We start from the raw sequence: 26,239 nt of genomic DNA, 5'->3' as shown, positions 1-26,239 counted from the left end.
TTTATATTTTATGAATTTAAAAACATTACTCATAGAAGAGGTCTGGAGACTTCACCTGATTGCCAAAGGATAATAGTACTTGTTCATACTACAAAAAAAGGATAAGAACCTTTCCTCCAAAGTTTACTACCTATGTGACCTTAGGCAAGTTATGTAATTTCCATGGGCCTCATTTTATTCATATGTAAAATGAGAGGGTTGAATTAGATGGAGTCTTGAGATTCCTTCTACCTCTAAGTCTTTGTCCCTATGGTCCTACTATGCCAGGAAGAAAAATTTGCTGCCTACATATGCAGCAAGGAAAATTTCTTAGAAGAAGCTAAATCAAAAAAACAGCTTCTAGAGCTCAGGAAATCACCTGCTCTATAATGTATGCATTATTATTATTTTTTTCTAACACTTAAGAGTTAACCTCAAAAACTTTGCTGTTTCTTTCTCCACTGTTCTATCATCTTTCTTTCCTGTACCTCTCCTTCTCATTCTGAGTCTATCACCTCACTCATCTTAGAAAGTATCCAAGATTCCAAAGTATTTGTCAGTATAGTATGAAGTTTTTGTGGCAGAAGAGGGAAGAACAGTTGGCTTTTCAAATTAATTAGAAGTTCCACAGAAATGCTCTTTCTCCACCAGAGCTGCAGGAAACAGGTAAAATTGGAGGCTGATTCCACCAACACTTATCCTAGGGTCTTCGGCCCAGGCATTTATGGAACCCAATCAAAAGAAATAAAACTGATCAGTTTTTTTCAGATTGGCCTAAATGTGCAATGATGATAGTGCAGGTAGAGAGAGGTGAGGTAATCTAGTAGAAGCTGAATCTTTATTATAAGAGGTATGACTCACTGAATCAGAGGTATTGATGTCATTCAAGGGTCCCAGCTTGTACTAACCAGAGCATAGATACACTTGATGCCAGAATTAGGAATTAAATTAAGCTGACTCTGTACTGGACTAGATTTGTACTTGGTCCTTTTATCAAGGGATAGGTCCTTCCCAGTGGGCACTGGATACCTCATTCTACCTGCTCAGAGCCAGACTTTTCCCCTTACTGTTCTATTTTTTCCCTGCTCAAGAAAACTAACATTTACAAAGAAACTCAGATTTCAGGGGACTAGTCCTTCATCTCATTTAACTTGATTTTATTATATGTATCCTGTTGTATGCTTTTTTTGAAAAAGAAAGTTTTATTGATGCTTTTTATTACAATCCTTTTCAAGTACATCATACTCTTCATCCACCCAACTCTTTCCCTTGTAACAAAGATCTTTGTTTAAAAAATCAGTTCCTCAAACCCAGCCAACATATGGAAATGCTTCTGATAGTATATGCAATATTCCATTCCTGTAGTTGACCCCGTACAATTATCCAACAAAAAAGATCAAACTTGGTCACCAGTATTGTTATGGTCATCATTGAAATTATTTTTCTAGATCTGAGTTTGCCTCAGAATCATTAGTATATTATGAATTATCCCAGGTTTCCCAGAATTCTTCAATTTACTTATTATCATGAATTATAAACATTACAATTACATTATAAGCATGTACCATAGCCATTCCCTAATTAATAATACCCACTTAACTTTCAGTTCTTTGCTAACACCAAAATTGCTACTATGAATAATTTGTTTTTATGTTTCTTAGAGGAACAGCTCTAATACCAGTTCAGGTTCATAGTTGGGGCAAAATGAGGCATTTGCAAGACACAAATAATCAGCAGAAAATCAAGTATATCAACTAGGATATCATGGCACTTAGCTTTTCCCCCTCTTTTGTATCTGGAATGTGTCTGGATAATAAGTCATCAGGCTTGGTGATTTGTATAGTATCAGGCATCCACCAAAGCTGAAAGATCTAGAGTCTATGCAGCTAGGACTAGACCAAGAATCTACATCAGGGAAGTTGTGATGTCATGGAAAGTGGAGTCAAAAAGAAAATTATGTTAAGAAAATGCTGGTCTTAACACTAGCATAAGGGTTTTGGTTTTGTTTTTATAACTTCCTTGAAGTACATGCCTAATAGGGAATCTGTCAAAGAAAAAATTGACCTCAATAGTCCTTTCCAATTCTATGTTCATGATGTAGGAACCTTGCCTGGGAACAGAGGGAACTGGACACCAATTAGGCAATAAAATATAAACTGAAAGTCAATACAGGTCATTTAAGCCTCCTGTGGCATGCCCTAGACCTGTAAGGCCTGGGAAAAATAGAAAAACTTCTTGTTGGAACAGAGATTTAAGTGGGTGGGATATAAGGAGTAGGGATTTCAGAAAAACAACAAATCTTTTGATGGTAGCTGCTGAGTTCTTCCTACCCACCTCTCATCTCTTGTGTCACTGGAATCACACACACACACACACACACACACACACACACACACACACACAAAGGTAAAAGCAGGGGCTTCTATTCCCCCTTTCAACAGATTGTTTGAATCCAAGGACAAAAACATCTATATTCATAAGGCACTTAGCCCAGATGTGATTTATCAAGAATAAAATACACAATTAAGACATATGACAATTTCAACACAAACCTCCTGATGAAGTCCGTTCAAAAGGTGGTCTGTTCTGCCAAAGGACTTTGGACTGACCTAATTGATTTCTGAACATTAGAACAAACAATGGATGTGTTTTCAGAACATAGACTATTCACTTGTTTGCATAAAATTTCCAAGGGGGTATGGAAGGTGAAAATGACAAATCACCCTATAGCTAAATGAATGGGATTATGAAAGGAAGTGAATATTGAGTAATTGTTGGAAAAAACCAAGGGTCTCACTTTATTCCTCTCACTTCATTTTTTTCTTGAGATTTCTCTATGTTTGCAGGGGAAGAAAGGATTATGTTTACTTTCATAGCAAGATTATTGTAGTAATGTGAAAATAAATAAATAAATTTAAATTTATTTTTTAATTTAAAAATTTAAAAAAACTAGGAGTCATTAACCTAGCTTAACACACCTTGGCTAGAGAATGTTTTAGTACCATTACCACCCACATCTTGTTTTAGCCAGCAGCTGAGGGTGAAAAAAAGACAACAGCTGCCCATCCAGAAATGAACCCAGAAGACCAAAAGTTGACCCATTCAGCAGATACATTATTCCCAAAGAAGATTAAAAGAAACTTGCCAAGCCAAGGTATGAGAAGTCAGCACAGGAGAAGCCATAGGAGAACCCTCTAAAGAGAGAAAAGATTATAAATCCCTCTAGCTCTGGAGTTATGAGTTATGAGAGGGGAGGGTTGAGTGAGTTGGGGGGAGACAGAGAGAGGGAGAGAGAGGGAGAGAGAAGGAGAGAGACAGAGAGAGATGGAGAGAGGGAGAAGGGAGGGGGAGAGAGAGACAGACAGACAGACAGAGAGGCAGAGAAATGTTAGACTGCTTCATATGATTCAGGACATAGATCTTCACTATATCCTGAGTGCCTCCTTAGTCTTCATAAGGAAAGAAATCAGACCGACTGGATTAGGCTAAACTCTAGGGAAGATTTATGCAAGACAGGGAACTGTAAATAAAAGCAAGAGATTAGTGAATATGCCTAAATTTAATCAGTTAGGTTACTATCTGGCAGATTTAATAAATGAGATATGTCCCTATTTGTGGATACACTAGCACAAATAACATCTTAATGAGAATGCCAGAGAATCGAGTGATCTGATAACTATCTTTTAGCTGGATGGGAATAATATATTCAGGATTTAAAAAGATCTTACACCAGGATTCAAGAAACATTATATTTATCTTGAATTAACTAATTTTCACAATCAAAATACTGTGATAAGCTCCTGCCAAAGAGATTTGTGACTTGCCTAAAGTACCAATTATGCTCCATTTGATACAGTAAATCTATTTGATAATGTGAGTTGTTGCAGCAATTTAACACAACAGCAAAGATGAAAATCAATTTATTTTGCTTAGCATCTAGAAACAAGTTTTGTAAATAACAAAGAGAAAAGAAGGAATCTCTAATGCCCTAGTCAAAGAACTCCTACATTCTTTCTTGCCTAGCAAAGCCTTCCATAAAGGAATGAGGTGTTTTTCTTAAGTGACAAAATATACTAAGGACAAGTCTCAAGACCATTCCTTTTGGACTGTATGGATATCTAGGGAAGTTGTGGCCCCTTGACTGGGAAAACTAGCTACCCGATTAAGCACACCTAGAGCTTAGCTAAATGAGCTTGAATTGAATTAACAGAACTCCCATGAGAGAGGCCATCAAGAAATGATTTGGGGGGGAACTCAGAAAAAAACATTTGAATCAGATTAAGGAAAAGTATTGGGTTTTTTGTTCAAATCAAAAATTCAGGTAAAAGAAGCCTGCATGCTCCAAGAAGCAGGCACTGGCTCACAATAACGGAAGGAATTTGGAATACCTTTGAGGGTTTTTGTGGTAAGGACTTGACTGTCATTATGGATTGAGAATGGGGTTCCCACAGATGTTGTTGCTTTGGTTGGAGGTTTGGTTTTGTTTCTTTTGTTTTTTTGTTTTATTCACACCTCCCAGTGTTTTATATACCTGTAGGTTTTAAGGATAAAAATTCTAGCCTGAAATGGAAAAGGTTGTCAGAGGATATATCTCTGTTTTTACTGCTCCTGAGAAGACCATAATGATTGGTCACCATGAGACTACTTTGTTTTTACTGTCTGTAGTCATACCTTCTTTGATTTCCTAACCTGATGCTCAAAAAAGCAGAAAGAAATAACCTTTATTATTTTTTTTAACTTTGACATGTATCATACTTGACTAACAAAATAGGTTTACATTGGATTTTTGGGTCCATGAGCACCTATTGAATGACAAACCCAGCACCTACTGGATTGACTAATTAAAACCTACAATGTTTGGAACAGTAGCCAGGTTTTTGTTTTTTGTATTTTATCTTTTGTTTTTTGGTTTAGGGAAGAATTGTTTGTTTTTTGTTTTTGCAACAGCCTGGTAGTCCAATTAATTTTTTTTGTAAGTGAGTAAAGGTATTGTGTAAGAAATGCAGCCTTGGGCTATAGAATGACCAGAAACAATTTTTTTTGGTCTGTTCAAAAAGTTTGTTAAATGGAAGTGATATTTTATATATATTTAAGGACAGCAGGACACCCAACTCTCACCAGTGGCTCCAAGAAACTGTAGCAAATACAGTGGTCCCACCCTAGGAAACCTTCTCAAAAGATGAGTTAAACTAGGTTAAGGGTAACCAATAGGCCTCAAACTGTCAGCAAGTTAGAATGTCTGTCCCAAGCGTGTGATGATTTTCTTTAATGGGATAGGCAGATGAGAGCAAGCACCATGGAGTCTTTAGAGCTTGGTCAGATGTCAAAGATTTCAAGGTCATATACACTGCATTCTGGGCCATCACCAGTAATCTTGACTTTTGTGGTGCCACAGAACTTCAACTCAGAAAGAGAAAGTGAGGCTGATGGCTCTTATTTAAATCCAATTCACACACAAGTCAGATATCACCCATCATGTTACTGGTCCTCTTCCAAAATAGATGAACAAAATTTAAGGACAGCAGAAATATCTCCCTTCAACTTCACCTTATGAGTTGTAGAATAAAAGAGAGATTATCCAAAAAGAAGGTCATGACATAAGGAGCTTCCATTATTCAATAATATAACCAAAAATTGTGTTTGTTGAGACTTCTCAGATGTTAGTTATTGCTCTTCATGAATAGCCCTTGAAGAAGACTGAGAATTCTAGTTCTAATTCAATGGTTCCTGTATCTATGAGGATCTAGCTTTGAGGAACTATTGGAAAGGGGCTTAGTTTAATTATAGTTCCATATGGTCTCTTCTATTTGAGAAATAAATAATAATTATTATTATTAAGGTTAAAGAAAATTATTTAAAAGTATTATTAATTTTATCCTCACAAATTTATCTCTCAAATCTTGAGAGATAAGGGATATTATTATAATTTTATAAATGAGATGACAATGACATGTGGGATTTGAACTTTGTGCCAGTTCACCCAATATCCAGTAATCATTATAGGGGTCCTTCAAAATTCTCCTCATGGACTGAGCTGTAGCTGGTATGACTGGCATGGTAGGTAAGATCAAAGAAAGATTGTATGTTTGAATTTGAAATTTAAAGGAAGTTTATATATTTAAAATGAATAGCAAGTTACACATACTAGATTCCTATTTTCACATGCAATTATTTTATATTACTTATTGTATGGAAATGCTTCTTTTATTCCATAAATTAAAAAAATTTAAAGACATTTATTTACAAAAGGTATTCTCAGACTTTTTTGTGTCATGGACCCTTTGGCAGTCTAATGAAACCTGTAGGCTGCTTTTCATTTTAATGCTTTCAAATGAATAAAATACATAGGATTGCAGAAGAAACCAATGACACTGAGATACAGTAATCAAATTTTTTAAAACAAATCCATGAATCCCAAGTCATGATTCTATGGATTTGTTGAAAGATCAAGGTTCCAGAGAGAACAGAAGTGGAAAATCAAAGGCTCTTTGCTTTGGGGTAAGGACCAATACAGCCATTACCCTTACAACTTTGACAGCATACCATTGTTTGTAGAGCATTTTTTGGTCTATCATATGCTCCCTGTTGAACTCAGCAACCAAGATGATACTTCCACAGGACAGTAGAAATTGGGGAATAGCCAGTAATCATTTGGGACATAGATGCCATGATAACTTTTTGTTTGTTTATTTTTGTTTTTTTTGCAAGGTAGTGGGGTTGAGTGACTTGCCCAAGGTCACACAGCTAGGTGATAATTAAGTGTCTGAGGTTGGATTTGAACTCATGTCCTCCTGATTCCAAGACTGTTGCTCTATCCATTGTGCCACCTAGCTGCCCCTCCATGATAGCTTTTTACAGTGGTTGCTAGATCATTAACCCTTAACCAAAGATGCTACTGCTACTTTTCAATGATAGTCATTTTGCCAGAGTTTGCTTTAGAAGTACAAGTGCACTATAATCCACATGATTCTCAACCTGCCTTTTCTTGTAAAATTGATTATATTGAACTATTTCTTCCATTGCAGGGCAAGAGATTTGATCTCATTGTAGCTGATAATCAAGATATAGGAATTGTATGCCAATTAAATCTGCTACCATAGAAGCCATTATCAAGACTCTAATGGAATACATTCTTCTTTCCTATGGGCTCCCAGACACTATGGTGCATTGTGGTCAGAGTATCCATTTTGCTATGATGAACAGATATTATTGGGTCTGTTACAATCATTTTTTACTGGGTATTCCACCTTCGATACCATTCTTAGACAGCTAATAACCTGCAATGCTAAAGCATTTTCTTTAAACAATAGCTTTGTGATTACACTTCTAATTACCAATGCTAGAGGGCCTATCTCCTAGAGGCTGTGTTTTTGATAAATCAGCACTGCTTCCAGCACTTTCTCCATGCCAGAAATTTCTTGCAACCAGCCTTTAGGGCTATTTTTTTATATAAAGTCCCAGTTGATCTTTCTTCAGTCAATCTTCTATAACTCAAAGTTTCTAATTTCTCATGAGCTTTTTTACTACCTGAGGAAGCAATCCAAGTTCCCCTTAATTGGCAAGCTTTATTTCCATAAAGTGTTTGGAAGATCAAGGAGTAGAGTTATTGGGAGGAGCTTTGCTTCTTAATAATATGTAAGAAAGGAAATTGCTTTCTAATTAAGGTGAATGGGAATTCACTTGGAGAACAGGGGAATCTTTGGTTAATTTGGTCATGATTTGGAGTCCCTGGATGAAGGTGGAGGTGGGTTTTCATCTAACCACAGAGATAAGAGAGGGATCAAAGTTTCCTACTCTTTTCCTGTAAAGAACTCTCAAGGAATCCCATCAGGATCTTGGCTGTGATTGGAGTAAAGTGATTCTTCAATATCAAAAGTGGTAATACTGACATAGCTATTATAACCTGGTCAGAATTCCAGATTCCCTCTACCCTGATCTGACATTTCTGCATAACCAATGATATTATGTATAAAAGACTTAACCTGGAGGGAGAAAGTCTGTTGGAGAATACAACTGCTTTACTGTTCCCAGGAATGCCAAGATGATTGGTTGTCAAGGAACTGATGAGCCTTTACCTTCATTGGGTGGGTCTCTTGGGTATCCTGACCTGAAAAGGTTCTGGGAAGTTCTGGAAAACAGAGGGGAATACTTTTATCCTTTTTAATTTTGATTTAATTTAATGTTCAACTTGGTAAATGTTGATTTTAATTGGATTTATAGTCCATGAGCACTTATTACATATCAAACCTAGAATCTTCTAGACTTACAGTCTTTTTAGGAATTAATTCACATTTAAATGAGAATATTCAAAATTATGTGACACTCCATGCCTTTAAGGAACTTATATACCTGAGTGGTTAAAATATAATTACCTGAAAAAATAATGCTCTTAGACAATAAAAGTTAAACCTCAACTATGCAGCCAAAATAAAGGTCTAAGAAAAGATAAGGGATCATTGGTGGTTGTAGGAGTATTAAAATGAAGGGTAAGAATTTATTAAGTGCCATATTAAAAACTAAGATCAATGAAATTGTTTTATGCAAGCCATTCCCCAACTGACAGATGATCAATGGATATGCAAAGTAAATTTACAGATGAGGAAATCAAAGCGATCTATAGTCATAGGAAAAATTGCTCTAAATCATTACTTATTTGAGAAATGCAAATTAAAGCACTTCTGCAGTACCACCTCACACCTCTCAGACTGGCCAATATGACCAGAAAGGACAACGATCAATGTCGGAAGGGATGTGGGACACTAATACATTGTTGGTGGAGCTGTGAACTCATTCAACCTTTCTGGAGAGCAAATTGGAATTACACCCAAAGGACAACAAAAATGAGCATGCCCTTTGATGCAACAATACCACTACTGGTCTATACCCTGAAGAGATGATGAAAAAGAGTAACATTATACAAAAATATTCATAGTAGCCCTGTTTGTGGTGGCAAAGAATTGCAAATTCAGTGAATGTCCATCATTTGGGGAATGGTTTAACAAACTATGGTATATGTATGTCATGGAACACTATTGTTCTATTAGAAACCAGGAGGGCTGGGAATTCAGGGAAGCCTGGAAAGATTTGCATGAATTGATGATGAGTGAGATAAGCAGAACCAGAAGAACATTGTATACCCTAACAGCAACATGGGGGTGATGGTCAACCTTAATGGACTTGCTCATTCCATTAGTGTAACAATCAGGCACAATTTTGGGGTACCTAAAATGGAGAATACCATCTTATCCAGTTAAAGAATTGTGGAGTTTGAACAAAGACCAACCTTCAATTTAGGGAAAAAAAACATTATCTTATTGTGTCATTTTTCAATCTCTTATTACTTTATTTTTCCTCCTTAAGAATATGATTTTTTGGGGGCGGCTAGGTGGTGAAGAGGCAGTGAATAGAGCACCGGCCTCAGAGTCAGGAGTACCTGGGTTCAAATCCAACCTCAGACACTTAATAATTACCTAGCTGTGTGGCCTTGGGCAAGCCACTTAACCCCATTGCCTTGAAAAATCTAAAAAAAAAAAACAAACAAGAATCTGATTTTTCTCTCATCACATTCAACTGAGATCAGTGTATACCATGGAAACAATGTAAAGAATAACAGAATGCCTTCTGTGGGGATGGGGGGGAGGGAAGCAAGAATGGGGGGAAATGGTAAAACTCAAAATTAATAAAATCTTTCTAAAGAAATAATAATAATAATGATAGCTAACATTTATGTAGTGTTTACTATGTGATAAGTATTAAACTAAGCATTCTACAAAAAAAAAAAAAAAAGAAAAGAAAATATTCCATTCACAGTTGCTTTCTCCATCACTGAGGTAGCAGTGGATCAAGCTTTCCATCCACAACTGTAGCAGATACAGTGCTAGGTAATGGGATCACAGTGGTCATAGACAGAACATTTCAAATGACCCACTTCTGTGTCAACTTATATGACTTTAAGAAGTAAAGTCTTCCTTTTTCTTTAAGAGCTGAGTATGCAAAGTCTGGGGTGATCTCAACAACTTGCTTGACTGAGAGGCTGCCCACTCTGTACATAGAACATGATCACAATTCTGATATCAAAATGAACCTGCATTGTCTGTATCTTAATATCAGATTCTAGTACATCAGCAACACTGAAAGCTGCCTCACAAGCATGTCCTCCTACAGCTCAATCAGTTATCCAGCTTACACCTGCAACATTAGCTCTATTAATTTTAGGATCAGGCCACATTTCCACTGTAGCAATGTCAATGCCAAAGTCTACTTGGATGAGATCAATGAACTGCAAAGATGTACTGTTCTAGATCTCTAGGTTACATATCCAGTTACTGGATTTTTGACAATACTGATCAAAAACTAAGACACAATTTCTTGGTCATCAGTAGCTATTGAACCATACAGAGTAATGAAGCTATTAGGAAACACAAGAACAAGTCTGCCACTAGCCCAGGTTGTGGGAGAACTATTGTCTTCCTTCCTGACAGCTATGGAGGACATAGCCATGCTGCTCAAGCCCTGGCAGTCTTTCACTATCAGTCTGAAGTGCCAGATGCCAAACTGTAGCCCAGAAGCAGTGGCTACAGGTTGGTCAGTGTTTTCTATCTTCACAGCACTTGGGTCACTGATTTTTTTCCAGCAACAGAAAATGATGCCTTGGTCATCAAGTGCTTCTTCTAGGAAATATCAATTCTTTGTTTGGGTCAGCCACAGATAGAGGAGGACTGTTGTTTTCTGAAAATATAATTCCCAGGAACAAGTGTAGATAAAATGTAAGACTAAGGAGTCAACAAATGCCTTCTGTTCTCTTTAATTTCTTACCAGTGGTAGCCCAAGATTTTAGCATCATTTGTATTGACTGCCATCAATGAAGGCCAAAGTAATGAGCAATAATAGTTCCTGTGCTTGGGGAGAAGCCACTGCTACCAGAGGCAGATGGATTCTCACTGCTGACTTAATCACAAATCCATCTCCAAAAGTCTTTCCACCAGAAACAGTCATGCTGAAGGAATAGAAGCCCACAGACAATTGATAAAGGTTGAAAGTTTGCAAGTATCTTTGTTCCATTTCACCTTGATAGTTCATTTATCAAACTCTGCTCATAGTTGTAACTTGTTTGATGGGTTTGAGACCCCTCAGTTACCTTTAGCTTGCTTTAGACCATCAGCCAAAACAATTTACTGGATGTGTGGCTGCTGTGCATGCTACAGCTTCTTGGAACCATAATTGAGAGTTAGGCGGTTCAGGTAGACAGCAAAGGTAGAAAACATCTCTGAAAAAGGTTTGGCAGCTCTCACACCAGAGTTACTAGTCTTTCTTAGACACAACCCCACACCTGCCACCTAATAATGATAATGATGATATAGCATTTTATGGTTTGTAAAGTATTTCCCTCACAAAAACTGTGAATAAAGTAGGCCAAATATTAATATCCCATTTCACAGATGAAGAAACTGAGGCTATGAGAAGTTATATGACTTGCCCATTATCACATGCTTAATTAGTATGTTAGGCAGAGATTGTATCAGAGTTCTATGTCCAATGCCTTGGAAAATTGTGTGTCTATCTCCAAAATCATATCTTTTCATCTTGGAAGCAATATCCAAGAGGGTCAAGACAGTCAAAAACTGTCTTTCCTTTTATGTACTGTGCTGGCCCTCCTCATCAGACTTCAGAGTTAGTAACCAATAAGGGGACTCATAAAAGAGTAATAGATGGTCAGAAGCCAAGGTGTCCACTCAGAGTTCCTACATGGACCATCTAAAGTGGACAGGCAATATCTTGTAGGAAGAAAAAGCGAAGAGGGACACATCACATATATTTGTTATGTATTTGCATATATATATAGATATATACATATAGAATATAAACTTCTAGAGGTCGGAAACTTTCGTTTTTGTATTCCTATTCCCAGAGCTTTGTACAGGGCCTGACAGATGGTAAGAAATTTTTTTAAGTTTTTAAAATATTTTGTTTTCCAAATATATGCAATAGTATTTTCTACCTATTATTTTTGTAAGGTTTTGAATTCTATGCTTTTCCCCCCACTCTCCCTTCCCTCCCCCATCCTACCACAGAAAGCAGTCTGATAATTTTTACAATATTTCCATTCAATACATTAAATGAAATTGGATGAGTTGAAAGAGAAATCATAACCTTGAGGAAAAAATAAAATATTAGAGATAGCAAAATTATGAAGTACATAAGACATTTTTAAATTGAAGTTAATAGATTTTGGTCTTTGTTCAAACTTCACAATTCTTTCTCTGGATACAGATAGCATTCTCTGTTGCAGGTGCTATAAAACTGTCCCTGATTATTGCATTGATGAAATGAGCAAGACTGTTAAGTTTGATCATCATGCTCATGTTGCTGTTAAGGTGTATAATATTCTTCTGGCTCTGTTCCTCTTACCCAATATCAGTTCATACAAGTCTTTCCAGGCTTCACTGAAATCCCATCTTTCTTGTTTTCTAATAGAACAATAGTATTCCATCACATACATATACCATAATTTGTTCAGCCAGTCCCCTGTTGATGGGCATTCACTCAGTTTCAAATTCTTTGCTAGCACAAGCAGGACTGCTATGAATGTTTTTGTACAAGTGATGTTTTTACTCTTTTTCATGATCTCTTCAGGGTATAGACCCAGTAGTCGTATTGTTGGATCAAAAGGTATGCTCATTTTTGTTGCCTTTTGGGAATAATTCCAGATCATTCTTCAGAAAAGTTGGATGAGTTCACAGCTCCACCAACAGTTCATTACTATCCCACATTTCCCACATCCTTTCCAATATTGAACATTGTCCTTTCTGCTCATATTGCCCAATCTGATAGGTGTGAGATGGTATCTCATACCTGCTTTAATTTGTAGTTCTCTAATCAGTAATGATTAAGAGCAATTTTTCATATGACTATGGATAATTTTGCTTTCCTAATCTGTAAATTACCTTTGTATATACTTTGGCCATTTGTCAATTGGAGAATGGCTTGGGTATTTTTGTAAATAAATTTGACTCAGTTCTCTATATATTTTTAAAATGAGTCCATTGTCAGAAATACTAGTTGTGGCACAGCTAGGTGGCACAGTGGATAGAGCACCGGCCTTGGAGTCAGGAATACCTGAATTCAAATCCGACCTCAGATACTTAATAATTACCTAGCCATGTGGCCTTGGGCAAGCCACTTAACCTCATTGCCTTGATAAAAATCTAAAAAAAAGAAAAGAAAAGAAATACTAGTTGTAAAAATTTTATCTCAATTTATTACATTTCTTTTGATCTTGGTTACAGTGGTTTTGCTTGTGCAAAAATTTTTTAATTTAATCAAAATTATCTAATTTGTTTTTAATGATGTTCTCCATTTCTTCCTTGGTCATAAACATCTTCCCTTTCCATACATCTGATGGTAAACTATTCCTTTATCTGCTAGTTTTCTTTTAATATTGTCTTTTATGTCTAAATCCTGAACCCATTTTTGATGTTATCTTGGTATAGGGTGTGAGAGGTTGGTCTAATCCAAGTTTCTGCCATACTAATTTCCAATTTTTTCAACAGTTTTAATTGAAGAGAGAGTTCTTATCCCAGAAGATGAACTCTTTAGGTTTATCAAACAGCAGATTACTTTCATTGTTTCCTGCTTTCTCTGTTGCACCTAATCTATTCCACTGATCCACCACTGTTTCTTAGCCAACACAAAATACTTTTGATGACTGATACTTTATAATATAGTTTTAGATCTGGTATGGCTAAACCACCTTATTTTGTACCTTTTTTTTCATTAAATCCCTGGATATTCTTGACTTTTTGTTTCTCCATATAAATTTAGTTACAATTTTTTCTAGCTCATTAAAGTAATTTTTGGGGAGTTTGATTAGTAAGGCACTAAATCAGTAGTTTATTTTAAGTAGAATTGTCATATTCATTATATTAGCCCAGCCTATCCATGAGCAGTTGATATTTGCCCAGTTTTGTAAATCTGATTTCATTTGTGTGAAAAGTGTTTTATAGTTGTTTTCATAGAGTTTCTGAGTCTGCCTTGGCAGGAAGACTCCCAAGTATTTTATGTTATCTGAAGTTACTTTAAATGAAATTTCTCTTTCTAGTTCTTCCTGTTGTATCTTACTAGTAATATATAAAAATGCTGAAAATTTATGTGGGTTTATTTTATATCCTGTGACTTTGCTAATGCTAATTGTTTCTAGTAGTTTTGGGTATTTTTTTAGAATTGTCTAGGTATACCATCATGTCATCTACAAAGAGAGTTTTGTTCTTTCTTCACAATTCTAATTCCTTCTATTTCTTTTTCTTTTCATTGCTGAAGCTAACATTTCAAATACAATATTAAGTAGTAGTGGTGATAATGAGCATCCTTGTTTCACCCCTGATCTTATTGGGAATTCTTCTTGCTTATCCCCATTGCATATAATGTTTGTTGATGGTTTCAGATAGTTATTGCTTATCATTCTAAGGAACAATCCACTTATTCCTACATGTTCTATTGATTTTAGTAGGAATGGGTGCTGTATTTTGTCAAAGGCTTTTTCAGCATCTATTGAGATAATCATGTATTTTCTGTTAGGTTTGTTATTGATATAGTCAATTATAATAACAGTTTTTCTTATGTTGAGCCAACCCTACATTACTGGGATAAATCCTGATTGATCATAGTGTATTTATTCTAGTGATAACTTGCTGTAATCATTTTGCTAAGACTTTATTTAAAATTTTTTCATCTATATTCATTAGGGAAATTTGTCCATAGTTTTCTTTATCTGTTTTGACTCTTACTGGTTTAGGTATCAGAACCATAATGGTGTCAGAAGGAGTTAGGCAGTTTCATCTTCACCTATTTTTCCAAAGAGTTTATATAGAATTGGAACCAATTGTTCCTTAAAAGTTTGATAGAATTCACTTGTGAATCCATCTGGCCCTGGAGAATTTTGCTTAGGGATTTCAGTAATGGCTTGTTGAATTTCTTTTTCTAAGATAGGGTTATTTAGATATTTATTTCTTCTTCAATTAACCTACTCAAGTTATATTTTTGTAAGTATTCATCACTTAGATTATCAAATTTATTGGCATATAGTTGGGCAAAAAAATTCTGAATTACTATTTTAATTTCCTCATCAAAATAATTTCATTTATGATACTATTAATTTGATTTCCTTCTTTATTTTTTAAATCAGATTTACCAAAGGTTTGTCAACTTTATTTTTTCATAAACTCTTGATTTTATTTATTAGTTTAATAGTTTTCTTGCTTTTAATTTTATTAATTTCTCCTTTAATATTTAGAATTTGTAATTTGATCATTAATTGGGGGTTTTACTATGTTCTTTCTCTAATTTTTTAGTTGCATGTTTAATTCATTGATTTCCTCTCTCTTTAACTTATTCATGTAAGTAGTTAAAGATATAATACATCCCCTAATAACTGTCTTGGCTGTATTCCATAAGTTTTGGTATGCTGTCTCATTATTGTCATTATCTAGGATGAAATCATTAATTCTAGCTATAATTTGTTGTTTAATTCTCTCATTCTATAAAATGAGTTTATTTGGTTCCCAATTAGTTTTAGGTTTGTCTCTCCATGACTCATTATTGTACATGATTTTTATTGCATTATGGTCTGAGAAGGAGGTATTGACTGTTTCTGCCTTTCTGCATTTGATGATAAGAGTTTTATGCCTTAGTACATGGTCAATTTTTGTTAAGTGCCATGTACTGCAGAAAAAAAAAGTATATTTCTTTCTATCCCCATTCAATTTTCTCCAAATGTCTATTATGTCTAAGTTTTCTAAAATTCTATTTACCTCCTTAATTTCCTTCTTGTTTATCTTATGGTTACATTTATCTAAAGCTGAGAGAGGGAGGTTTCGATCTCCCACCAGTAGAGTTTTGCTGTCTATGTCTTTCTGTAACTCATTCAGCTTCTCCTCTAAGAATCTGGATGCTATACCATTTGTTGCATACATATTTAGTATTGAAATTGCTTCATTGTCTAGAGTACCTTTTGAGAGAATGTAGTTCCCTTTCTTATCTCTTTTAATGAGATCTATTTTAGCAGTTGTTTTGTCTGAGATAAGGATTGCTACCCCTGCCTTTTTCACTTTGGCTGAAGCTATATCTATCTATCTATCTATCTATCTATCTATCTATCTATATATATATATATATATATATATATACATTTATATATATATATGTATATACATATATATATATATATATATATATATATCTTCTGCTCCTTCCTTTTACCTTTACTCTTTATGTATCTCTCTGCTTCAAATGGGTTTCTTGTAAGCAGTATATTATAGGTTTCTAGTTTTTAATCCACACTACTATTTGCTTGCATTTTATGGGAAAATTCATCCCATTCACATTCAAAGTTATAATTACTAACTATTGCCCTCCATGCTATCTTCTCTCTGTTTATATTTCCCCCTTTTTTCACTTTATCCATTTTCCCCAGTATTTTACTTTTGAATACCACCTCCTTCAGTGTGTTTGCCTCCTTATATCCACCCCTCCCCTATCTTTTCCCTGTTGCTTTGCCCCTTCTTCCTTCCTTTCATTCTATTAGTTTCTCTTTTCTTCCTCCCTCCCCCTCTCCTCCCTTTAATATTTGAAAGGTAAGATAAGTTTCTTAAATGAGTGTGTATGTTAATCCTTCTTTGAGCCAAATCTTATGAGAGTAAGATTCAGGCAGTTCTCATCGCCTCCCTTCTTCCCCTCTACTGCAATAGGCACTTTGTAGTTCTTCATGTAATGTGATTTACCTCCATCTTCCCATCTCTTTACTGTCCTCCTTTGTAATGAAATATTGTTTTTAAATCATTCTATCAGAGTGACTGACAAGTCACGAATGTCCATTACTTCTGGCTAAGTGTATTCTCTCTAATAGAGATACAATGTGCTATCTCCCATGTGGGGAGATAGCAAATTTTTTTCCCCTTTTCTACCTTTTCATGTGTTTCTTGAGTCTTCTATTTGAAGTACAAATTTTCTATTTCTCTCTAGTTTTTTTGTCAGGAAAAGTTGGAAGATTTCTATTTCTTTAAATATCCATCTTTCCACCTTGAAGAAAAGGCTCAGTTTTGCAGGATACTGAATTCTTGGCTGCATTCCAAATTACCTTGCTCATCAGAATATTGTATCACATGCTCTTTGATCCCTTAATGTTGATGCAGCCAGGTCCTATGAATCCTTACTGTGGCTCATTGGTGTCTATATTGTTTCTGTCTGGCTGCTTGCAGGATTTTCTCTTTTAGCTGATGTTTCTGGAATTTGACCACAATATTCCTTGCTGTTTTTATTTTTGGATGCTTTTCAGGAGGGGATCGATGTATTCTTTCAATAGCTGTTTTGCCTTCTGGTTCCATTATATCAGGGCAGTTTTCTTTCAATAGATTCTGAAATATTGAGTCCTAGCTTGTTTTATCCTTAATGTGTTCAGGAAGTCCAATGACTCTTAAATTGCCTCTCCTGAATCTATTCTCTAGGTCAGAAGTTTTGCCGATGAAGTATTTTATGTTTTCTTCTATTTTTTTTTTTATTTTTTGGATTTGTTTCACAGATCTTGTTTTTTTATGAAGTCATTAGTTTCCATGGATTTCATTCTTGTTTTAGAGAAAAATTTCCTTCATTTACCTTTTGCAACTCCTTTTATAATTGGTCAATTCTATTTTTGAAGGAGTTTTCCATTTAAGAAATTGTGTTTTCCAAGGATTTATTTACTTGTTTCAGGGTGTTAATTTTCTTTTGCATTTCTTTCCCCAATTTTTACAGTTGATTTTTACACTCCTTTCTGATCTCTTCTAAGAAGTCTTTCTGGGCTGGAGACCAAATCATATTCTCCTCAGAAGTTCTAGCTCTCTATGAGTTAGGGTCTTTGTCTTTAAGATAACTTTCAATGGACCCCCTTTCCACTGGCCTTTTTTATTTTCCTATCTTGTGTTGGGGGAGGGAGGTGCTGGTTCACAGAACTTTTAGTTGAAATCCCTAGAGGCTTAGCTCACTGGACTTACTAACTCCAAGTGAGACAGCCAGTAGGGGATGCTAGAAGCTTTCTCTGGAGTGTCTGTAAGTTTGATTTGCAGCCCATTCTCTAGGTCTGAGGATGGGGGAGTAGCAAGGTCTGGATTATCCTGGAACAATTTCTGTTGGGACTTCAGATTATATAGTTAATCTCCTTATTATTCACTCAGTACTAAGAGAGATCTGCTGCCTATACCTGAGCCTGGGGCAGAGGGGAGTGAAGGGATTGTTTGTTCTGGGAAGAGACCCTTTATCCCACAGGGATGGGGAAAGAGAATTCAACTGGAAACACGGGGATTCCACTGAAAATATGGGGCTCTTGACCCTGTTCTTCCAGATCAGTGGAGCTGAGTGGATTGAGGTCTAGCCACTACACTGGAGCTCTCCTACCTGCTGTGCTGGAACCTTTCCTCCAACCTCCCTAGAGCTCTCCTGCCCACTCAGAAAGCCAAAGCTTCTGAGGTTCTTCTCATGTAAGACCCAGGTCCTACTCTGCCACCCCTGCACTAGCTCTGCTTTTTGCCTCAGGTTTACCCACATTCCCCTGAGACAAATCTTGTTGGTAGATGTTCTTCTCCTTTGCTCTTCTCTAGATTTTGTGTATCTGAATTTTGTTAAGAGGCTTGATTCATATTAGTTCTGAGGGAAATCCAGAAGACCTTAGCACATCTTGGCCAGAAGACTCCAAATAGTAAGAAATTAATAATGAGTTGATAATAATGTGGCTGATGTTATGATGTTATCTGGATTGGATTTGGGTGATTGGACATTAACTGTGAGAAACTGCAAATAATAACCAGGAAAAAGTAAACTAGTTTTTATTAAGTATCTACTATTTGCCAGAAATTGCGCCTCATTTTACAAGGAAGAACTAGATAGGTTTTGGCTTAGATAATACAATAGGCCTTTTTACCTCCCCTTTTGTTCTGTCAGCATCAATATCAAGAAATTAGCATCTTCACTTTTCTATATGACCATAAACCTAGACAACTCCAACAGGTATATTTTATCCTTCTGTTTAATAGTTGCAAATGCCCTTTATTATATGAAATAAACATTTCTCCCTCAAAGGTGTTATTTATTTGTTAAACCCCTCAGGTAGAATAGCCAACAAAATATTTCTCTATCTGCCAAGTATTAAAAAAAATGAGATTAAACCCTCACAAACAAACAAATCAATAACTTCTGAGGCTAAAGTTAATATATAAACTAAATGTACTGAGGCTACATGTTTTGCTGGCTAGCCCCAGTATACAGTATTACTGTGTAGGTCAAAGGGAGGCAGAATAGACTTCTCTAGCCTATTCTTGCCCCACTTTTCTCCTGGAGAGACTTTATTTCCTGCCAGGAAAGGAAAGAGGAAGGTTCCCTGTTCTGCTCTCCTCCTAGTGAGGTGGTGCCAATCTAAAATTATATCTATCTGTTCCCTTAAATATTATTTGTCTAAGGAATGTGATTTGGGGGTTCAAGCTAACTTCTGAGTAGTATTCATTATTGGAAGTAAATAATATGCTAAATTTAAATCCAGGATTTAATTCTCTTCATACCAATTCCACAATGAATACATAGCAATTTAAAAAAAGCTCATTTAGGGGCAGCCAGGTGATGCAGTGGATAGAGTCCTAAAGTCAGGAGAACCTGAGTTCAAATCTGAACTCTCATTTAATAATTGTCTAGCTATGTGACCTTGGGTAAGTCACTTAACCCCATTGCCCAAAAACTAAAAGAAAGAAAGAAAAATTTTTAAAAGCTTATTTATCTGATTCTATAGCAAAACAGAATTCAGAGAAAGTATATATATATATATATATATATATATATATATATATATAATAAAAAAGACAATATAGAATGAACAAGTTCTTCTGTTGGAAGAAAGTTCTCCATCAAAAGAGAGAGTTGCAGGTCTCACTCAAGGAAAAGTTCCCCAAAGTCTCTATTATAATAAGTAGGGATTGTTCATTTTTGAAGAGTCCCAATGACATCATGGGGTGATATATTGACTTGTGCATAAATTGGATTTAAATGAGGCAGAGTTGTGTGTGCTGCTGTGCTGGAACTCTTCCTCCAACCTCCCCAGAGATCTCCTGGAGAGATATGTATAATGACAAAGTCATCAGCCTCACTCTGTCTTCAAAATTCATCAAAATGCCAAGACAAAAGCCATAATGATCAATAATTTTCTGAGTTTCAGTGGAAGACATTGACCAAATCTTTGAAATCTAATTTCTAATCTTTCCTTAGCATCTGCTTCAGTTACCTTCATGGCCACTGGAACAAATTGTGCTAATCCACCCATTCCACAAAAGGAAAACTTCATATGCTTAGGCTAAACATCTCCCTACAAGACAGTTCACTAGAGTATGGTCACTGGGCATGCTATATAGATTCTTGGAACTACAAGTGAATGATAAATGGGCAATTCTTCCCAGTCTTTTCTATCAGTAACCTGAAGTGGAGTTGGCATCTTTCATCTTCTCTTTTAAATGATGAAGTATCCAAAGACATCAATACCCAATGAAAAGAGAGTCCATACCAATAGGCTTTTAGACTGAGTTACATGAGAAAACCTAGTAATATAAATAATTATACCTTAAAGTAACCTGGCTTCATGATGTAATGAAAGGTTCAAGGGACTAGGACTAGGGAGTCAGCAGATATGAATTTCTATCTAAGATTTTCCATTAATTAGTTACATGACTTTGGATAAGTCAACTGAAGTCTATATGACTTACAATTCTTCTTCATAAAATGGGATGTTCTTACCTGTGAAAGTTTCATTAACTCTGATATCAAGGTCCTGGGATTTCTAGAAAAGGAAGGACTTTCTGTTACATCTTTTAGACTAACTTTGTGACAGTGCCATCACTGCCCAGGCCGTTGGTGTATCATATGTCTAGGATAGCTCAATGTATATGATATTCCTGAGATATACACATAATACAGGGAAATAAAAGTACAGACATCCAGGGAAAGACACTCAAGTATACAGGCTTCCTAGAGTTGCAACTATCATAAGAGGGTTTTATTTGACTTTTCTTTTCTCCTTCCTGTCAACACATTCAATTGCAGTGTAAAAGTCTGACAACAGCTACTATCTTCCTGCTATACAAATCAACCATTGTGCCATCCTGATTGTATCCATATGACCACAAGTTGTTGTGAGAATCAAATTAGATAATGTCCAAGTAAAACCTTTAAAGAGCTAAAATATTATTATTATTATTATTATTATTATTATTATTATTATTACTATCAGCAGCAGCAGCAACAGCATCATCATCATCATCATCATTATTTATCAAGTGAAAAATTTCAGCAAATTGGATGAACATCTGACATCCCTGAAACTGGTCTATGATGTTCTACTACTGAGTGTTGGCTCAAACTGTACCTTATGATTGGAATGTCCTTCCCTCCTCCTCCCCTCTTCAAGCCTTGGTTCAAGCCTCCCTCCCTGATCTTTGATCCCACCCCTACTAGTAAATAGTGTTCTCTTCCTTATATGATTTTATGGCTTTTTGTACAATCTCAAGACACTTAGTCAACTTTGTTAGGACTTCCTTTGCCTAAATTATTAACTTAGTCCTAGCTTCCTTTCTACAGATTTGACTAGTCAAAGCTACTATACTTTATTCCTTCAGAACCTGTTTCTTAAACCTTTATTTTTGAGATGTGTCATCCTGGAATTTATGAAAATGCCTCTATCCTACATTCCCCATCAGATCAATTTTTCAGCAGGACTTCTCTCCCAAAGCAACTGGCTAAGGCAATTAGGAAAACCTTCCCTTAATCACACTCCTCATCTGGAGTAGGGGATCATACTATATACACAAGCATAGTATGAGAGTGTGTGTGTATGCTCATATATAAATATATATATATATATATAATACAATAAATACATATACATATATATACATGCATATAAATACATACATGCATTTTGCTGTTCTTCATAGTTTCAGTTATGTCTGACTCTCTAAAACCCCATTTTGGAGTTTTTCTTAGAAAAAATACTAAAGCAATTCGCCATTTCTTTATCTGGTTCCTTTACAGATGAGGAATTGAGACAGAAAGAGTTAAGTTGCTTGCCCAGAGTCACATAGCTGGTAAGTGTCTGAGGCCAAACTCTAATTTGATTCCAAGCTCACTGTTCTATCCACTAGAACTGCCCTATACATATATACATGTATTTATATAAAATGTGTGTATGTGTATATACATATATACAACTATAAAATACAAATATATACCTATATTACATGTTGAATATGTAATACATATAGCAATATATTTGCTTTATATATTAACTATATTTCAAGCTAAAGTCTGATATATCTGTAAGAGAAAAGTTGAAGAAGAAAGAACCCTGCTAGAGGAAATGATCATCTTCATTCTCTGTGACCTTCAGAAACAGGGAGGCAGTGAAGGATTCTGAAATTTTAAGTTTATTGGAGTCTTGAGAACTGAGAAGAAGCATGTTACCCACCTCATTAAAGTGATGGCCTCAAGATAAAGAAGAAGACTTTTGGTAGGAAGGTGTGATCAGTGCAGGAATTTATTTTCCTTGACTATTCATATTACTTGTTAAAAAATGTTTGTAACAAATTTTTTATACCTTGCAAAGAATTAGGGGAAAAGAGGGTGGTAGGTAAGTGATAGAAGGGAGGAAAAAATGTGGGTCTGGTTAGTCAGATATAAAACACTTCTAAGGAAGGAATGGGTGAAAGGAGAGAGAATAGAATAAATGGGGAAGGGGGGAAATAGGGTGGAGGGAAATGCATTTAGCAATAGCAACTTTGGGGAAAATATTGAAACAAGTTTTTCTAACATAGAGAACTGAGTCTAATTTATAAAAAGTAAAATCAATTTCCCCAATTGATAAGTGATCAAAAGATATGAAGTTTTCAGATGAGGTTATCAATACTGTCTATTTAAATCATTTTTTTAAATATTGTCCTAGGATTCCAGCTAAGATGGCAGAAAGAAGCAAGCCCTGTGCTAAGGTCTTCTGATCTTCCCTCATAAATAATTTGAAGCAAACCTCTTAATGAAAATGCAATCAACAAAACCCAGAAAGAGAAGCTAGGAGAACAACACCTACCTCAAGGCCTGTCTTTTGGGATTGTAGATGTGCTGGGTGAAGACTGGGGGCAGGGTGAGAGCCAGACTAGCCTAAGATCAGCCACAGCGGCATTTGCTCTGAGAAACAACCAGAGAGTGGAGGCATGCTCATAGGACTGATGGTCTGGGACTTACCAGAAGGGCTGAAGGGTAGGTTCTAGTTTCTTGCATCCCTACTGGCCAGCTGGAGATATTACACTCACAGTACAAAGCCTCTAGCACCTCCTACTGGCCATCCCATGGAGAATTACTAAATCCAGTGAGTAAAGCCTCTAGGGTTCTCAACACCAAACCTCTGTGAGTCAACCCCTCCCCCAACACAGCATCTTAGAAAAATAAAGAAAGGCCAGCAGAAAAGTGGGGCAGGGTATAGAAAAATTTCCAGAAGGAAAAGACCCTAACTCAGAGAGACATAGAGCCTCTGAGAAGAATATGATTTGGTCTCCAGCACAGAAAGACTTCTTTGAAGAAATCAGGAAGGAGTTTAAAAATCAACTGGAAAAACTGGAAAATTAAACTCAAGAGAAGATTAACACCTTGCAACAAGATAACAAATCCTCAGAAAATACAATTGGACAAATGCAAAAAGAAAATAATTCTGTCAAAACCTCAAATGTCAAATGGAAAACTCTTTCAAAAATAGAATTGACCAAATGGAAAAAGAGTTGCAAAAGATTAATGAAGAAAATTATTCTCTAAAAAAAAAGGAATGGAGTCCAGGGAAACCAATGACTTCTTGAGACAACAAGAATTTGTTAAACAAAACCAAAAAATTAAAAAATAGAAGTAAATGTAAAATACCTCATCAGCAAAGCCACTGACCTCAAGAATAGATCAAGGAGAGATAACCTAAAAGTTATTGGTCTTCCTGAAAGCATTGAAGAGAATAAAAGCCTGGAGTCAATATTACAGGATTTAGTGATAAAATACTGCCTTGATATCATGGAACTAGACAGCAAAATAGCTATTGAAAGAATACATCAATACCCCTCTGGAAATAGATCCCAAAATGAAAATGCCAAGAAATATTATGGCCAAATTCCAGAATTAGATAAAAGAGAAAATCTTGCACACAGCCAGAAAGAAACAATTTAGATACAAAGGAGCCACAGTAAGGATTACACAGGACCTGGCAGCATTGATATTAAGGGATCAATGGGCCTGGAATTCGATATTCCAAAAAACAAGGGAGATTGGAATACAGCCAAGAATACATCATCTAGCAAAACTGAGCCTTATCTTCCAGGGCAAAAGATGAACATTTAATGAAATAGGAGACTTCCATATTTCCCTGTTGAAAAGACAAGAGCTTAATTGAAAATTTGTATTTCAAACAGGAGACTCAAGAGACACATGATAAGGTAAGTTTAAAGAAAAGGTGGGAAGGAAAAAAAAATAACTGCTATCAAATAAGATGAAACTGGCTATATCCCTACCTGGGAAAAGACTTTAATAAATCTAGAGAATTGTAACTCTATTAGAGAGAATTTAACTAGCCATAAGAGATGGACATTCATAACTTCTGATTTGAGAACCTTCTATCCAATAAAATGAAACTGGCTATATCCTTACCTTGGAGAAAGAATCAAATAACTCTCAATAATTGTAATTCTAGTAGAGAGAATATACTTAATGGATACTTGTGACCTTTCTGTGACCTAGTTAGGATGATTTAAAAACAATAGCTCCTGAAAAAGGAGGACAGTAAATAGATGGGAGGATGGAGGAGACTGAATGGGGAAAATCTCATTACATTAAGAGGTACAAAGGACCTATTGCAATAGAGGGGAAGGAGGAAAGGGGTGAGAACCACTTAAATCTTATTTTCATCAGATTGGCTTAAAATTAACATACATACACTGAGTTAAGTTAAGAAATTCATCTTACCTTTAAAATGTTAAAAGGGGAAAATGATAGGGGGAGGGAAGGGGGAACCAACAGAAGTAAGGGAAGGAAGAAGGGCCAAAAGAAAAGGGGGAAAAGGGAGGGGGGGGTGGATATAGGAAGGCAAGCACACTGAAGGTGGTGGTATTCAGAAACAAATTACCTGGAACTGTGGATAAAGGTGAAAAAGGGGGAAATATAGAGGGAAGATAACATGGAGAGCAATAAAGAACAGTAATTACAACTGAATGTGAATGGGATTAACTCTCCGTTAAAGTGGAAGCAAATGGCAGAGTGCATTAAAAACCAGAATCTTACAATCTGCTACTTACAAGAAACTCATCTGAAGCAGAGAGATACATATGGATTAAAGGTAAAAGGTTGGAGCAAATTATATTTTGCTTCAGCTGAAGTGAAAAAAAGTGTGAGTAGCAATCCTTATCTTATACAAAGCAGTTGCAAAAATAGATAGCATTAAAAGAGATAACGAAGGAAACTATACCCTTCTAAAAGGTACCATAGGCAATAAAGTGATTTCAATACTAAATATGTATGAAGTTGACAGAGCTACAAGAAGACATAGACAGCAAAACTCTACTAATGGGAGACTTCAACCTCCAACTCTCAGATTTATATAAATCTAACTATAACATTACAAGAATGAAGTTAAGGAGGTAAATAGATTGCTATAAAACTTAGACATGATAGACTTATGGAGGAAACTGAATGGGGTTAGAAAGGAATATACATTTTTTCCTGCAGTACATGGAACTTACACAAAAATTTACCATGTACTAGGGCACAAAAACCTAATAATCAATTGCATAAAGGCAGAAATAATGAATGCATCTTTCTTAGATCATAATGAAATAAAAATCACATGCAATATGGAACCAGGGAGATATAGACCCAAAACTAATTAGAAACTAAATAACCTCATTTTAAAGAATGAGTTAACTAAACAACAAATTATAAAAAGAATTAATTATTTTATCCTAGATAATAACAATAATGAAACAACATATCAAAACCTATGGGATATACTCAAGGCAGCTGTCAAGGGATATATTATATTGTTAAATGCTTATATGAATAAATTAGAAAAAGAGGAAATCAATGAACTAAATACGCAACTAAAAAACTTAGAGAAAGACTAAATTAAAAATGCCCAGTTAAATACCAAATTAGAAATTATAAAAATTAAAGGAGAAATTAC

The 26,239-nt window shown here is 35.6% G+C and overlaps 1 pseudogene; it reads right to left on the bottom strand.

Annotated features, from left to right (window-relative positions):
• Positions 1 to 9,731: 9,731 nt before the first annotated feature.
• LOC141522922 (dyslexia-associated protein KIAA0319 pseudogene) lies at positions 9,732 to 23,310 on the bottom strand (annotated as a pseudogene).
• Between the last annotated feature and the right edge of the window lie 2,929 nt (positions 23,311 to 26,239).

Source organism: Macrotis lagotis, chromosome 4 (genome assembly GCF_037893015.1).
Source record: "Macrotis lagotis isolate mMagLag1 chromosome 4, bilby.v1.9.chrom.fasta, whole genome shotgun sequence".
Taxonomy (NCBI): Eukaryota; Metazoa; Chordata; class Mammalia; order Peramelemorphia; family Peramelidae; genus Macrotis; species Macrotis lagotis.
The sequence above is the reverse complement of the archived record's forward strand: the minus strand, read 5'-3'. Positions and strand labels throughout refer to the sequence as shown.